Genomic DNA, 15,428 nt, shown 5'->3' on the forward strand with positions numbered 1-15,428 from the left:
ATTTTGGAATCACCAAAAAGGTGTTTAAAGGTAGAAAGGTTCAGGATAGGACATCATGAGTTGCCTTTTCTGGGTACCAGGAAAAGTCTTGAGTAGACACCTTATCCCTTTTCCTCTTCTGGTACAGCTTGAATAGCCGTTATGCTTGAGAGAGAGAGAGAGAGAGAGAGAGAGAGAGAGAGAGAGAGTGTACTTGCCTCTGAGCCTCTGCCCACTGATTTGGGGTTAGATCTGGTCAACTGTTTGGGGTTGGTAACGTGTGGAAGTGAAATCTGTATCCTTGGGAAACTATTTAAAACCCATTTATCCTGGGTAATGAGGTCCCAGTTTTTTGCCTGCAGAGCAATCTTTCCCCCTAAAGGAGCAGTCAGTTGAGAAGTGCTTGAAAGTTTTAAAATTAAGTCATTGAGACAGTTTACCATAGGGAGGAGTCTTACTACTGCCCGATTTGGAAGTGGGAAACCCCCACTGCTTAGTCCTGTGCGTACCCTGGGACTGAAGCCTGGGTGTTCTGCTGGTTCTGGGTTTGGACTGAAGGCCTGGAAGAGGCAGGAAAGGACCAATTCTTAGAGGGCCAATGCCTACTAAATCTTGGAGGCTGTACTTGTAGGAAATCTTTAACAGTTTGCATAGATTTAGCTTTTTCCTCCATATTTTTAAGAACTTATTCTGCTTTGTTGCCAAACAGGCAGTCCTGATTTAAGGGAGCATCCAGCAATTTAGCTTTAAAATGATCTGGTAAGGATTGCTCCTCAAGTCAAGCATGCCTTCCAAGTACAGACCCAGTGACAGCACCCCTGCAAGATGCCTCTAGAGAATCAAAACCACATTGTAAAGTATGTTTTCCAACCTGTTCAGCAGAATGCATTAAATCCTGTAAAACCTTGTTTTCTGCACAATCAGGAATCATCATTTTCTGTTTAAGCAATCCAATAACATACTGCTGATACTTTAGCATATGAAACTGGCAATTTAAGGCCCTAATGGCCAAGGTTGCAGAAGTGTATACCTTCTTACCATATCTATCCAGCACCCTGGGTTGCAAACTGGCTGAGTGACAGAACCCACAGGGTCAGAGTTGCTGGCGCCATGTCAGACTCAAAGCCTGTCACAAGTGGTGTCCCACAGGGCTCAGTCCTGGGCCCACTCTTGTTTGGCATCTACTTTTCTGAAGTACAAGCAAACACAGGAGGGTTATGGCTGACAAAGTTTGCAGATGACTGCAAACTTTGAAAACACATCCGACACAGATATCCTTCAGAAGGGTCTCACAGAAACGGATAACTGGTGCCAGAGCCATGGCCTAAAGTTAAATGCCAAGAAATGCATAGTCATACCCTTCGGGAAAAATAAGGTTACCCCTAGCTACCATATAGGTGGCAATCCCCTGAACACAGAAGAAGTTATTAGGGACCTGGGAACCCAGGTTGACAGTAGCCTTTCATTCGACACTCATATTGCTAAAGTAGTTAGGAAGACCTTCTACATTGCCCACCTTATCATGAAGGGATTCACATCTAGATCAAGGGAAATCATAGTCTCCCTATACTCATCACTCATCAGACCAATGATAGAGTACAATGCCCTATTCGGAATGTATCTGACCCGACACTTGCAGCAGCTGGAGAGGCCACAAAAGTTCCTCACCAAAAGGATAAAGGGTCTCAAAAATCTGTCTTATGCTGCCCGACTGAAAGAACTCCAGTTATATTCAGTTGCTTACCGCTTGCTCAGAGGTGACCTATGCCTGACATACAAGGCCATGTCAAACCCAGATTTGATGAACATGCTTCATCTCAAAAAATCTAGATCCCTCAGAGCCACAAGGGCGGGAGACTTAAACCTCGACACTGTTATTAATGGGACGTGCTAGAGGGATAGATTCATCACCCAAAGACTCCCTATGCTGTGGAACAAAATCCCGGTTTATGTGAGGCAGAGCACCTCGCTGGCCTTGTTCAGGAGGAATCTTGACCAATGGATGGGAGATCGCAGATACACCCCAGGGGTTACCTCAGTGTCACTGCTCGACAGAGGCACAGCAAAATAATGGGCATAGTTTCTCCAAACTAAAGGGGTGGCGTAAGCCACAAAACTATGGGCTAGGCTTATAAATGCCCTTGGGCAGATAGCCTAGTATGAACCTATGAACCTGCAGTCTCTATCAGGAGTAGTAGAATTTTTGGCAGTAGTAGCCTTAATGCCCTTGGGTCCCTGTGAAATGGTCTCAGGATCCGCAGTAGGATTTTTAAAATGGAACTTGGAGTCATGAACCCTGTTATATCTATCAGGTTTTCTGGGAGCAGAAGGTAAAGAGTCAGGGCCAAGCTATATTCCAAAAAGGCATCAACAACAATGTTTAGTACAGGAGGGATTGCTAAAGACCTGTGCTGGGGCAGGAGTAAGAAATCCTCAAGCCTCTTTTTAGAATCAGAGTAATCCTGGCTCTCACCAACAAAAATGCTCCCTAAGAGTATGCAAGGGTTCACCAAAAGAGAAATCCTCTGGGGGGGGCAGAAGGAATAGAGTCCTCTGCATCAGAATCCTCACAGGTACATAAGGGTAAATCCTGGTCATCAGAGGAAACAGAAATTTCAGAATGCTGGTCAGAAGTATCATAAGCAAATTCAGTCGTAGGTCTCAGAGGGGGAAGGTTGGGTTCCCCTGATTAAAGTAATAAGGTCTTCAGCCATTCTTTTATCATTTGTTTTTTAGGCATAGAGGCCTGACCATGCGGTCTGGGTGGTTTTCTAGGCATGGTTCGAGTTTTAGGCCTTGAAGATGGCAGCGGTTTAATATGCAAGTCAGTAGGCCTGAATACACCCTCGGAAACTGGTGCCTGCACAGCGGCTCCGGACCCATCCATGGTAGAGACATCCACGGGTTCCACAGCTGAAGCATCTCTCGGCATACCAGATGCCAAATGGGTCTCTGTAGAGGCCTGCAAATCTGAAATGACTGGTATCAGGGGCTGTGAAAGCACCTCACAGAGTACTGGCGAACTGGCTTAGGAAAACCATTGCCGGCAGCTTTGGACCTAGGCGGCCTGTCTTTATCTTTGCTTTTTTCAGAATGTCGGTAGTCGGATGGCTTACCGAAGACATATCTGGATAATTGAACCAAGTACCAAAATATTTAGAAGCAAAAATATACTGACGAAGAATACCTCGTTGGTTAAATAAGGCACAAAACAGACAGCGAGGTACGTCGTGGTCAGGGCCTAGGCAAAAAATACAGTACGAATGAAAATCTTTGAGGTATTTGCTTTCCACGAGTAATACAATTATTGACTTTTACTGACATCGGTTTAGAGCAAGAAAAAGTTTCCCGAACGGGGTACTTAGCTTTAGTTGAAGACTTTGGTTCTGAAACTCTAAATGAAAATTTCAGGAGTCGACTGACCGGCACGGCAAGAAAGACTGATGTAATGGCATCGGCTGCATGCTTTATACCCCTGACTACCTGATGTCACGGAAGATGAGACAGCAACCGATACAGGAGCCAAGACTTTGATAATCAGGTCGAATGAGGGCTACTGCAAGCATAGAACCCAAATGTGATGACTGCAACAGTGAAAAAGTACAGTTTTGTACCTACCATAAATGTAGATGTTCGAGGATTCCATTGCTGCAGTCCTGACTATTGGGTATAGTCCGCGTCCAGTCGGCCCGAATACCAGAGTATAAGGCTGACGTCGGTCAGGGCGCATTAGACTGACGTCAGTACGCCAGGGTACTAATGCGCATGACCGACGCCATATCCTCAGTCTTTTCTTGCCCCAGATGTCAGAAGACCCTAAAAGACAAGTCCCAAAACAACCTGCACCAAAACATGCACAATATATACAACCATATATATACAAAAATATAAGCATGTAAACTCACCTACACAACCACCCCTAAATACAGAGGGAAGGAGGGAGTAAATTGGACTGTAGCAATGGAATCCTCGAACATCTACATTTATGGTAGGTACAAAACTGTACTATGTTCTTCGGCTTCCATTGCTGCAGTCCTGACTATTGGGTAGAATCCCAAAGCAGAGGTAAGGGAGGCTGGCAAATTATAAAGCAGTAGGAGCTGACAACATGCCTTGCAAAACAGCTGTGGCAAAACCAGCCCTAGACTTAGAGTAGATAGGAAGGTGATAATGCCTAGAGAAAGTATGCACTGAACTCCAAGTAGCTGCTTCCAGAATATCCTTAGTTGCCACCCCCCTTAGAAATGCTGTTGAAGTGGCAGTAGCCCTAGTGGAATGAGGCCTAATCCCAGCTGGAATCTCCTTGCCATGATGGGAATAACAAAATGCAATGCAAAAGCCAATCCACCTAGAAATAGTTTGTTTTGACACAGGCTTGCCCTGAGAACTCAAAGCAAAAGAAACAAACAACTGCTGAGACTGCCTAAAATCCTTAGTCCTGCTTAAATAATAACGCAATTGCCTGTGTACATCTAAAGTGTGCAAAATCTTTTCCCCTTTATTTTGAGGATCTGCAAAAAACGTAGGCAAATGAATAGTTTGGTTTAAAGCCACACTAGAAACCACCTTAGGCATAAAAGAAGGATTAGTACGTAATGATACCCTATCCTTATGGAAAATCAAAAGGGCTCTACTGCCATAAGGGCCTGCAACTCAGACACCCTTCTTGCAGAAGTAATAGCCAACAGAAAAGCAGTCTTCCATGACAAATATTTCAATTCAGCAGTAGCTGCAGGCTCAAAAGGTTGTAGAGTAAGTTTTTCCAACACAAAATTGAGATCCCAAGCAGGAGTAGGAGCTCTACGGGGGTCTTATATTCTTTGCCCCTCTAAGAAACTGCTTGAACAAAGGATGCGAAAACAAAGGTGGGTCACAATCATAGTGAGCTGAAATTGCTGCAGCATGAATCTTTATGGAAGAGAAGGACAAACCTTTGTCCAATAATTCAGTAAGATATTGAAGAGCCACACTCAAATTAGGCTCTGAAATCTCCAAATTCTTTGCTGTACTCCAAAATAAAAATCTCTTCCATTTTTCATGCACTCTCCTTGTACTAGGTCTCCTAGCTTCCATAATCACATTTAAAACTTGTTGAGGAAGTTGAGACCTGCTGTGTTTCAACACAGAATATGCCAGGCTGTTAGATGAAGAGAGTGAAGCTTGACATTGAGCAGATGACCGTCCTGCTGAGATAACAGATGAGGAATCAGAGGTAAAGGCCATGGAGGCTTCTTTACCAGACTCCGTAGTAGTGGGTACCAGTGTTGCCGAGGCCAATCTGGAGCTATCAAAATCATCCTTGGCCTGTCTTGTCTGACCTTTAATAGTACCTTTGGAAGAAGAGGTAGAGGTGGAAAGGCATACACATGAAGGTTTTTCAAACTGAAAGACAGAGCATCCACTTTCCAAGCTGTGTGATGAAACCCCTTTGTGCAATACTTTGGCAGCTGGTGGTTTAGTGGAGAAGCGAACAGATCTATGTCTGGAGTTCCCCATGACACTGTCAGTTTCTGAAATACATGAAGATCCAGTTTCCACTCGTGGGGATCCATGATTTGTCTGCTTAACACATCTGCTAAGGAGTTCTGTGCTCCTGGCAGAAACCTTGCCTGAAGAGTTAGTTGCAAGCTTAGCGCAGTCTCCCATAAAATCATTGCTTGCCTGCATAGAGGATAAGAATGTGTTCCCTTGCTTGTTGATGTACCACATGACAGTTGTGTTGTCTGTTAGAATCAACACCTGCCCTGGAAGAAGTAACTCCTTGAAAGCCATTAATGCAAACTGGACTGCTAACATCTCCTTCATGTTGATATGTAGATGCTGTAGTCTGGCAGGCCACTTGTCTTGTATCCACTTTCCATTTAGATGAGCTCCCCAAGCAATGTCCGAGGCATCTGTCGTTAGAATCTGACTTGCCTCTGGCCGGGTCACAGAGAGTCCCTTGTTTAGGTGACATTCCTGAGCCCACCACAAAATTCCTTTTGAATGCAAGGTATTATTTGAATGACAGTGTCCAAATCCTGGCAGTGCTGTGTCCATACATTTTTGAGATACCATTGTAGCTTCCTCATATGCAGTTTGGCATTGGGAAGCACCAGAATACAAGATGCCATGAACCCTAATGCTTGAAGGACTGTCCTTGCAGTCAGCACGGACTGATGAGATAGTTGATGGAAGTAAAGTGACAGACTCTTTTGTTTGTCCGGGGTTAAAAAGGCCATCTGGGCTGCTGTATTCAGTCTTACACCCAGAAAGCACATGTCTTGAGAGGGTACTAGACTGGACTTTATTTCGTTCACAGAATACCCTAGGCATCTTAGCACTGCTATAACATATTCCAGATGCTGTAGAAGGTCCTCCTTTTCTTGAGCCAGAATCAGGCAGTCGTCCAAGTAAGGATAGATTTGAATTCCTTGAAGCCTGAAGTAAGCTATCACTGGAGCCAGAACCTTTGTGAATACTCTGGGCGCAGTAGATAAGCCAAAGGGCAATGCAGAGAACTGATAATGAGAATTCCCAGCTCGAAACCGCAGATACTTTCTGCAACTTAGCCTTATAGGCACATGAAGGTAAGCTTCCTTGAGATCTAAAGTTACCATCCAGTGATCTTTGCCCAGCAGAGGTAAAAGCTGTTGTAACGTCAACATCTTGAACTTGGGAATGTCCGAAAACGTGTTGAGGAGAGATAAATCCAAAATTGGTCTCCACGTGTTCCCCTTCTTTGGTACAAGGAACAGGCGAGAATAAAATCCTAGGCCCCTCTCTGACACAGGGACTGGCTGAATGGCCCCTATGTGAAGTAACTGTAAAACTTGCTTGTGAGCCTCTTTTCTTTGTAGAGGAGGAACGTCTGGCATGCCTTTGAAAGGGGCATTGTATGGAAATAAAATCTGTAACCGTGGTGAATGATATCCAGCACCCATTTGTCTTGAGTAATTAAATCCCAATTTTCTTTGAAAAGAGACAGTCTTCCCCCCAAAGGTGCTGCCAGACGTGAATCTGCTGGCAGCTGAAGAAACAGGTCATTGGGTCTGTTTACGAAAGGACTGACCCCTGCCCTCACCAGAAGTCTGAGCAGGTGAACTCCCTGTTCTAGGCCTAAAGAACTTTGAGCCCTGCCCCCACGTCTAGACCTACCCCTAGACTGAGAATCATAAGCAGGATATGTCCACCCCTTAGCAGGCCAATTTCTACTAAACTCGGTGGCTGCACCTGCAAAAATCTTTAACAGTTTGCATAGACTTAGCTTTGTCCTCCATTTTCTTTAAAACAGCTTCCACAGGCGAACCAAACAACACATCAGACTGTAAAGGAGCATCCAAAATCCTTGTCTTAACATGCTCAGCTAAATTCTGATCCTTCAACCAGGCATGCCTGCGAAGAACAGAGCTGGTAGCAGCCACCCTCGAGGAGGCCTGTACAGCATCAAAACCACATTGCAAAGAATGCTTACCCACTTGTTCGGACACATGAACCAAATCCAGCAACTCTTTACACTCAATACCTTCCGCCAAAGCATCCACCTTAGATTTCAATTGTGAAAGAAGGTAATTCTGATATTTTAACATGTGAAACTGACAATTCAAAGCTCTCATGGCTAGAGTGGAAGAAGTATACACTTTCTTTCCCCACCTATCCAAAGCCCTAGCCTCTTTATCAGTGGGGACAGGATTTTAACCACAGAAGCTTTTACACCCTTAGGCCCCTGTGAAATAGTTTCTGGGTCCGCCCTAGGACTCTTAAACAAATATTTATGAGCTTCAGGCACCCTATAATACCTATCAGGCTTAACAGGAGCAGGAGGCAAAGAGTCAGGGTTCAGGGAAGCCTCTGCAAAACATCTTCCACCACATTCAACACAGGAGGAATAGCTAAGGCCTATGCTGGGGTAAAACAAGAACTCCCTAAGCCTTTTCCTGGAGTCAGAGTAATCCTGGCCTTCCCATTTAAAGTGCTCCCTCATGGAATGCAAAGTCTCTGAAAATGAGAAATCCTCAGGTGGAGACGCTGTAGGAGTGGAATCATCCACATCAGAATCAGAATAGGTAGGATACTCCTGCAAATCTTCCACAGAAGATTCTGAAGCCTCAGAACACTGTTCAAAACTCTCAAACTCAGATTCCACCCTAGGCCTCTTATCAGGGGGCATAGAACCCTAATCATAGTAATCAAATCTTCTGCCATCTTAAGCATATGTTTCTTAGGTACAGAACCTGAAATGGTAGGAGAAGCCCCACTGAAGCTGAAGTAGGCCTACCTCTCATAGAAGTTTTGGTAACAGAAGGAGAGGCCTAACTACCTTGGGAAGAGAGGGAAGAACAGTCACCTGAGAAGCCCCTCAGCCTGGCCTACCTCCTGAGAAGGCACATTCTGTAAGAGTATAGTTTCTGCCTGGGACTCCATGGAAACTCCTGGCAAAACCTCCGGCTCCACTGAGCCTTCCAAAGAACCGGCGTCCGGGACTGCGGTTCCTCACCCCTAGGCTTCACTGTTTTATCCTTGCGCTTCTTGGATGAAGCGGCGCCGGAGCATCCGACGGCATATTATAATTGCAACGCTTTCAAACACTAACCTAGCACAATCTAGCCTCCTCTTAATAGTGCGCTTGTTAAATCTAGCACAAGAGCGCAACCAACAACGTCGTGCTCAGGCCCTAAACAAGGTATACACAATGTATGATAATCCCTATGCGGTATCTGTTTGCCACAAGAAATACAGTTATTCACTTTTCTGACATCCGGTTAAATACTGAGGCAAGAAAAACCAAAATGTTCCCAACGGGGTACTTAGCCAACTCTGTTTCGGTCTGAAACTCCGGTTTCGGAAAATCTCAGAACGCCAACCTGCACTCGCAAAATTGCTTCTGCATCGGACCATGCGGCAAAAAAGACTGAGGATATGACGTCGGTCATGCGCATTAGTACCCTGACGTACTGACGTCAGTCTAATGCGCCCTGACCGACGTCAGCCTTATACTCTGGTATTCGGGCCGACTGGACGCGGACTATACCCAATAGTCAGGACTGCAGCAATGGAAGACGAAGAACATGTACAGTTTTGTACCTACCATAAATGTAGATGTCCGATAGATATGCAACTGCAGTCATAACATATGGGTTGTCCTGCCTCAGGCAGCCCTCGGTCGGCCGGATTCCAAAGTCTGGGTCCGACATCGGCTGATGTCGCATTTCTCTCTGACGTCAGAGCGGCTGGAGTATATAAGCATCAGCCGACGCCATCTTCTTCAGTCTTTCTTGCCCCAGATGCCAGGTGCCCTCCAATGCAGGCTGTAATCAAATTGGAAGACAAACATAGGTTTCCAGACAATAAATAAGCAATAAACAAATACACCATAACAGATATCCCCAGCTAAGGATAATAGGGATAGGAGTGGACCCAAGGCATAGAGGGGAAGGAGGAAGGGAAAACCCGACTGCAGTTGCATATCTATCGGACATCTACATTTATGGTAGGTACAAAACTGTACTATGTCCTTCAAGAATGCAACTGCAGTCATAACATATGGGTTGAATACCATAGCTTAGCTGGGGGAGGTGGAATGCTCTAAGAAAAAGGATGGTGTAGCTATCAATCCCAGCAGGACTGCCAAAGAAAAGCCTGCTCTGGATCTGGAATATAAAGGGAGGTTGTAGTGTTTGGAGAATGTATGCACGGAGCTCCATGTAGCAGCTTCTAGAGCGTCTTTTGTAGGCACCCCTCTTAAGAATGCTGTAGAGGTGGCTGTAGCTCTGGTGGAGTGTGGTCTAACATTGGCTGGTACACTCATTCCATGGAAGGAATAACAGAATCTGATGCAATGTCCAATCCATTTTGAAATAATCTGTTTGGAAATTGCTTTTCCTTGTACTCCAGGGGCGTAAGCTACAAAAAGCTGATCAGACTTCCTACTGGTCTTGGTTCTGTCCAGGTAGTAGTGAAGTTGTCTGTGAATGTCCAAGGTATGCAACAGTCTTTCCCCTTTGTTTTCAGGATTGGGAAAGTAGGCAGGTGAATTGCTTGATTTAAAGAAACCCTAGATACCACTTTTGGCAGAAAGGTAGGGTTGGTTCGTAAGGAGACCCTGTCTCTGTGAAAGGTTATGAACGGTGGTATTGCCATTAGGGCCTGTAATTCCTAAATCCTTCTTGCTGAGGTAATTGCCAACAGGAAACCTGTCTTCCATGAGAGAAATTGTAAGTCCACAGAAGCTGCTGGCTCAAAAGGGAGGTAGAGTCAGTTTTTCTAGGACAAAGTTGAGGTCCCAAGCTGGTACTGGAGCCTTTCTTGGTGGCTTTATATTCTTGATTCCCCCAAGGAATTGCCTTAAAGGATGTGAAAACACAGGTGGATCAGTGTTGTATCTAGCTGAAATAGCTGAAGCATGTATTTTTATGGAAGAATATGAGAGTCCATTCTGTAGCATATCTGCCAAATATTCCAGAATGAGCGGGATGTTCAATAATGATGCATCATGACCCTTGCTGGTATTCCAAATGCTGAATCTCTTCCATTTTGCTGAGTAAACCTTTCTGGTGGATGGTCTTCGGGCTTCTGTTAGTATTCGCTGAACTTCCTTGGAGAGGGATAGATTGAGGTTATTCATGGGATCTCCCAAGCTGTTAGCTGCAGCGTCTGAATGTTGGGATGTACTGTCTTGAAGTTGTGTTAGTCAAAAGTTGGGGCCATTGGGGAAGGGCCCACTTTTTTCTGTGACATATGCTCCGTAGTAGTGGGTACCAGTGTTTTCTTGGCCAGTCTGGAGCTATTAGGATCCCCTTGGGCTTCTCTGCTTTGATCTTTAGTAATACTGTGGTCATCAGTGGCAGAGGTGGGAATGCATAGACTTTTAGGAAGTTCCAGTTGAATGAGAGAGCATCTATTTTCCATGCGTGTGGATGATATGTCCTTGAACAGAACTTTTGTAGATTATGATTGAGGTGGGAGGCAAATAGGTCTACTTCTGGCCTGCCCCATGTCGAGGCGAGTCATATGAAGACTTCTGGATGTAACCTCCACTCGTGGGGGTCTAGGAAATTCCTGCTTAGGCTGTCCGCCAGCACATTGTCTTTGCCTGGAACAAACTGGGATTGCAACTGTATGTTTAGGCTCAGTGATTTTTCCCAAAGATTCATTGTCAGTCTGCAAATGGGGTAAGAATGGGTGCCCCCCTGCTTGTTTATGTACCACATCACAGTGGTGTTGTCTATCCGTATTAGCAGGTGGCCTTGCTGAAGTTGTTGTCGAAAGGCCTGGGTGGCATGCATTACTGCCAGCATTTCTTTTTGGTTGATATGCAGATGTGTTTCCTTTGGAGACCATTGTCCTTGAATGCATCTGCCCTCCATGTGCGCCCCCCATCCAAGGTCCGAGGCGTCTGTGGTCATGGTCTGTGTTATCTGAGGTTTTTTGAACGACATACCTGTGTTTGCCTGGCTTACCGAGGCCCACCATAGAAATTCCTTTTGTAGGCATGGAATGAGCGGTATGGTTGTCTCTAGGTTGCTGCTGTGTTGAGACCATAAGCTTTTTAGGTACCATTGAAGCTTTCTCATGTGTAGTCTTGCTAATGGAACCAGGAGAATGCAGGATGCCATGTAACCCAGGGCCTGTAGGAATCTCCTTGCAGTCATCTGGGTGAGCTTTGCCAAACCTTTGAAATAATGAGTTAACTTCTTTGCTTGTCTTCTGTCAGGTAAGCCATTTGAGAGGCTGTGTCTAGTTTGGCTCCTAAGAAGGTTATTTGCTGGGATGGCTGAAGTCTGGACTTTTGGAAGTTGACTGTGTATCCCAGAGCCTGTAGCAATTGTATGACATAATTCAAGTTTTTTGTCAAAATCAGTTTGTCGTCCACTTGTATGAGGCAGTCGTCCAGGTACGGGTATATTTGGATCCCCTGGAGCCTGCAATGAGCAATTACTGAAGCCAGGCATTTCGTGAATACACTGGGCGCAGTAGATAAGCCAAATGGCAATGCTGAGAATTGATAATGCTCTGGCCCTGCAAGAAATCTGAGGTATCTTCTGCAACTGTGTCGGATAGGGGCATGCAGGTATGCCTCCTTGAGGTCCAGAGTAATCAGCCAAGACCCTTTGCCCAGCATGGGAAGGAGTTGCTGTAGAGTCAGCATTTTGAACTTTGGTACTATGAGAAAAGTGTTTAATGCGGACAAATCCAGTATTGGTCTCCATCGAGCTTCTTTTCTTGGAACAAGGAACAGTCTTGAATAAAACCCCTGGCCTTGTTCTTGTTGTGGAACTTTTTCTATTGCTTTGATCTGAGCAAGCAGAGAAATTTGCTTGATAGCCTCTGCCCTCTGGTTTTGTGGTAGGTTTGGCATGCCTTGTTTTCTTGGCAAGGTATGAAAGTGGAACCTGTAACCTTGGTCTATAATGTCCAAAATCCATTTGTCCTTTGTCAATCTGTGCCAATTGTCTGAAAACAGAGATAATTTTCCGCCCAAAGGAGCTTCTGTTTGCTCCTTGGTCAGCGGAAGTAGAGGAAAGTCATTGAGATTGTCCCTGTGGGGCAGGAGAGACCCCTGTGTCACTTCTTTGGTTTGCTGGTTGCCATTGTCATCCCCTGTAGGAACCTCTTTATTGTCCTCTTCTTCGGCCACGCCTGTTTTTGCCCCTTTGAAATCTTTCAGGATTAGGAAAGGACCAGTTTTTTGAAGGCCAATTCCTGCTGAATCTGGGTGACTGAACCTGGAGGAAATCTTTGACTGTCTGAACTGACTTGGCTTTTTCCTCAATGGACTTTAACACATCTTTAGCATTAGCACCAAAAAGCTTGTTCTTTTCCAAGGGTGCATCAAGAAGTTTTGCCTTAACGTGATCTGGTAGAGGTTGTTCTTTTAACCATGCATGTCTACGATTGACCGCCCCTGTCATAGCTGCCCTACATGAAGCTTCCAATGCATCATATCCACACTGAAGAAAGGGATTGCTAACTTGCTGAGAATTATGTACAGCCTCCTGCAAAGACTTCCTATCTAAAGGTTCAGGAGAGGCCAATGTTTTCTGTAAATCATCCAACAGGTAATCCTGATATTGAAACATATGAAAGAGACAATTGAGTGCTATCATAGATAAAGTAGTGGAGGTGTAAACCTTCTTCCCCCATCTCTCGAATGACCTAGCTTCCCTGTTGGAAGGCAAAGGATTTTTGGAGGTGGTAGCTGAAACCCCTTTCGGTCCCTGTGAAATTGTTTCTAAATCAACAGCATGGGCCCTAAAGAAATGAGAATGTGTTTCTGGGACCCTATAGTATCTGTCAGGCTTGGTAGGAGCAGGAGGAAGAGTATCAGGGGTAACACTGGAGTCAAGAGTATAGATCATCCAAAACATCAAGCACAGGAGGTATAGCTAAGGGCCTGTGTTGGGGCTTTTTAAGGAAGGTTCGAAGGCTTTCTGGAATCAGAATATTCCTGGCCTTGCCACTTAAAATGCTCCCTCATGGAATGCAGAACTTCCCCAAAAGAAATATCCTCAGGAGGGGAGGCCGAGGGGATGAGTCCTCTGCATCTGAGTCCTCATAGGTCTGGAAGGGCTCTTCCTGGCTATCGGAGTGAACAGAGTCCTCAGAATCTTCATCTGAAGGGAGAGGGTCAGAGGGTTCAACCCTGGGCCTCTTAACAGGAGGAGGCTGGGATCCTCTCTCAGGATGGGCCTGGGAACCTCTGATCATGGAAATTAAATCTGCGGCCATAGTCATGATTTGTGTTTCAGGAGTAGGCTGAGGTAAGGCTTTAGCAGTAAAGTGCTTGGTCTTGCTGGCTGCCTTAGCACGTGTGTAGGCCTTGATAGACATGGGAGGCCTAGCAGCTCCACGTGCAGGAGTGACCTTATCTACAGCAATGGTCTCGGGCATTTCCTCGGTTTCAGTATCCAGAGGAAAATCAATAACTGGTGTCGGTGTAGTCTCCGGTATTGGAGGTATCGGTAATGCGGTGTCTTCGGTTTGGAGCGGTGAAATAACTGCCTCAGAGGGAACCGGGGCACTCGTGGTTGGTTTTGGCGTGGTGTCGGTGGAAGACGTGGGCCGAGGATGTCGGTCCCGGTCTTTTCGTTTCTTAGGAGTCTGTGATGTCGGTAGTTCCGACAGCATTGTATAATCGAATTTTTCGCCGAAAAAGTCTTCAGCGAACTCCACCCGGCACCTGAGAGTGCGCTTATTGAAGCGAGCACAGGCCGAGACATCGTGGTCTGGGCCAAGGCAAGGAAGGCAGTAAGAGTGGAAATCCTTATGAGGTATTCGTTTACCACAAGACAAAAGTACAGTTTTGTACCTACCATAAATGTAGATGTTCGAAGATCCACATTGCTGCAGTCCTAACACTTGGGTAGTCCGCTGTCCCAGTCGGCCCGAATACCAAAGTATAAGGCTGACGTCGGTCAAGGCGCATTTGTCTGACATCAGGACGTCAGGGTACAAATGCGCATGACCGACGTCATATCCTCAGTCTTTTCTTGCCCCAGATGTCAGAAGACCCTAAAAGATAAGGCCAAAACCAAAACACCAAAACACTCCTGTACCTAATATATGTACAATATATACAAATTTACAAAAAATAGAACCTCACCCACACAACCACCCTTAAACACAGAGGGGAAGGAGGGAAAATTGGACTGCAGCAATGTGGATCTTGAACATCTACATTTATGGTAGGTACAAAACTGTACTATGTTCTTCATCTCACATTGCTGCAGTCCTAACACTTGGGTAGAATCCCAAAGCAGAGGTAAGGGAGGATGGCTAAACTATAATGAAGCAGGAGCTGCCAAAATGCCCTGCAACACAGCAGTGGCAAAACCAGCCCTGGACTTAGAATAGAGAGGAAGGTGGTAATACTTGGAGAAAGTATGCACTGAACTCCAAGTAGCTGCCTCCAAAATATCCTTAGTTGCCACCCCTTAGAAATGCTGTTGAAGTGGCAGTAGCCCTAGTGGAATGAGGCCTAATCCCAGCTGGAATCTCCTTGCCATGATGGGAGTAACAGAATGCAATGCAAAACCCAATCCACTTAGATATAGTTTGTTTTGACACAGGCTTGCCCTGAGAACTCAAAGCAAAAGAAACAAACAACTGCTGAGACTGCCTAAAATCCCTAGTCCTGCTTAAATAATAACGCAACTGCCTGTGTACATCTAAAGTGTGCAAAATCTTTTCCCCTATTTTGGGGATCTGCATAAAAAGTAGGCAAATGAATAGTTTGGTTTAAAGCCACACTAGAAACCACCTTAGGCATAAATGAAGGATTAGTACGTAATGATACCCTATCCTTATGAAAAATCAAAAGGCTCAACCGCCATAAGGGCCTGCAATTCAGAAACCCTTCTTGCAGAAGTAATGGCCAACAAAAAGCAGTCTTCCATGACAAGTATTTCAACTCAGCAGTAGCCAAGAGGCTCAAAAGGTTGTAGAGTAAGTTTCTCCAACACAAAATTGAG

Source organism: Protopterus annectens, chromosome 3.part1 (assembly GCF_019279795.1).
Source record: "Protopterus annectens isolate FY-2018-M chromosome 3.part1, PAN1.0, whole genome shotgun sequence".
NCBI lineage: Eukaryota > Metazoa > Chordata > Ceratodontiformes > Protopteridae > Protopterus > Protopterus annectens.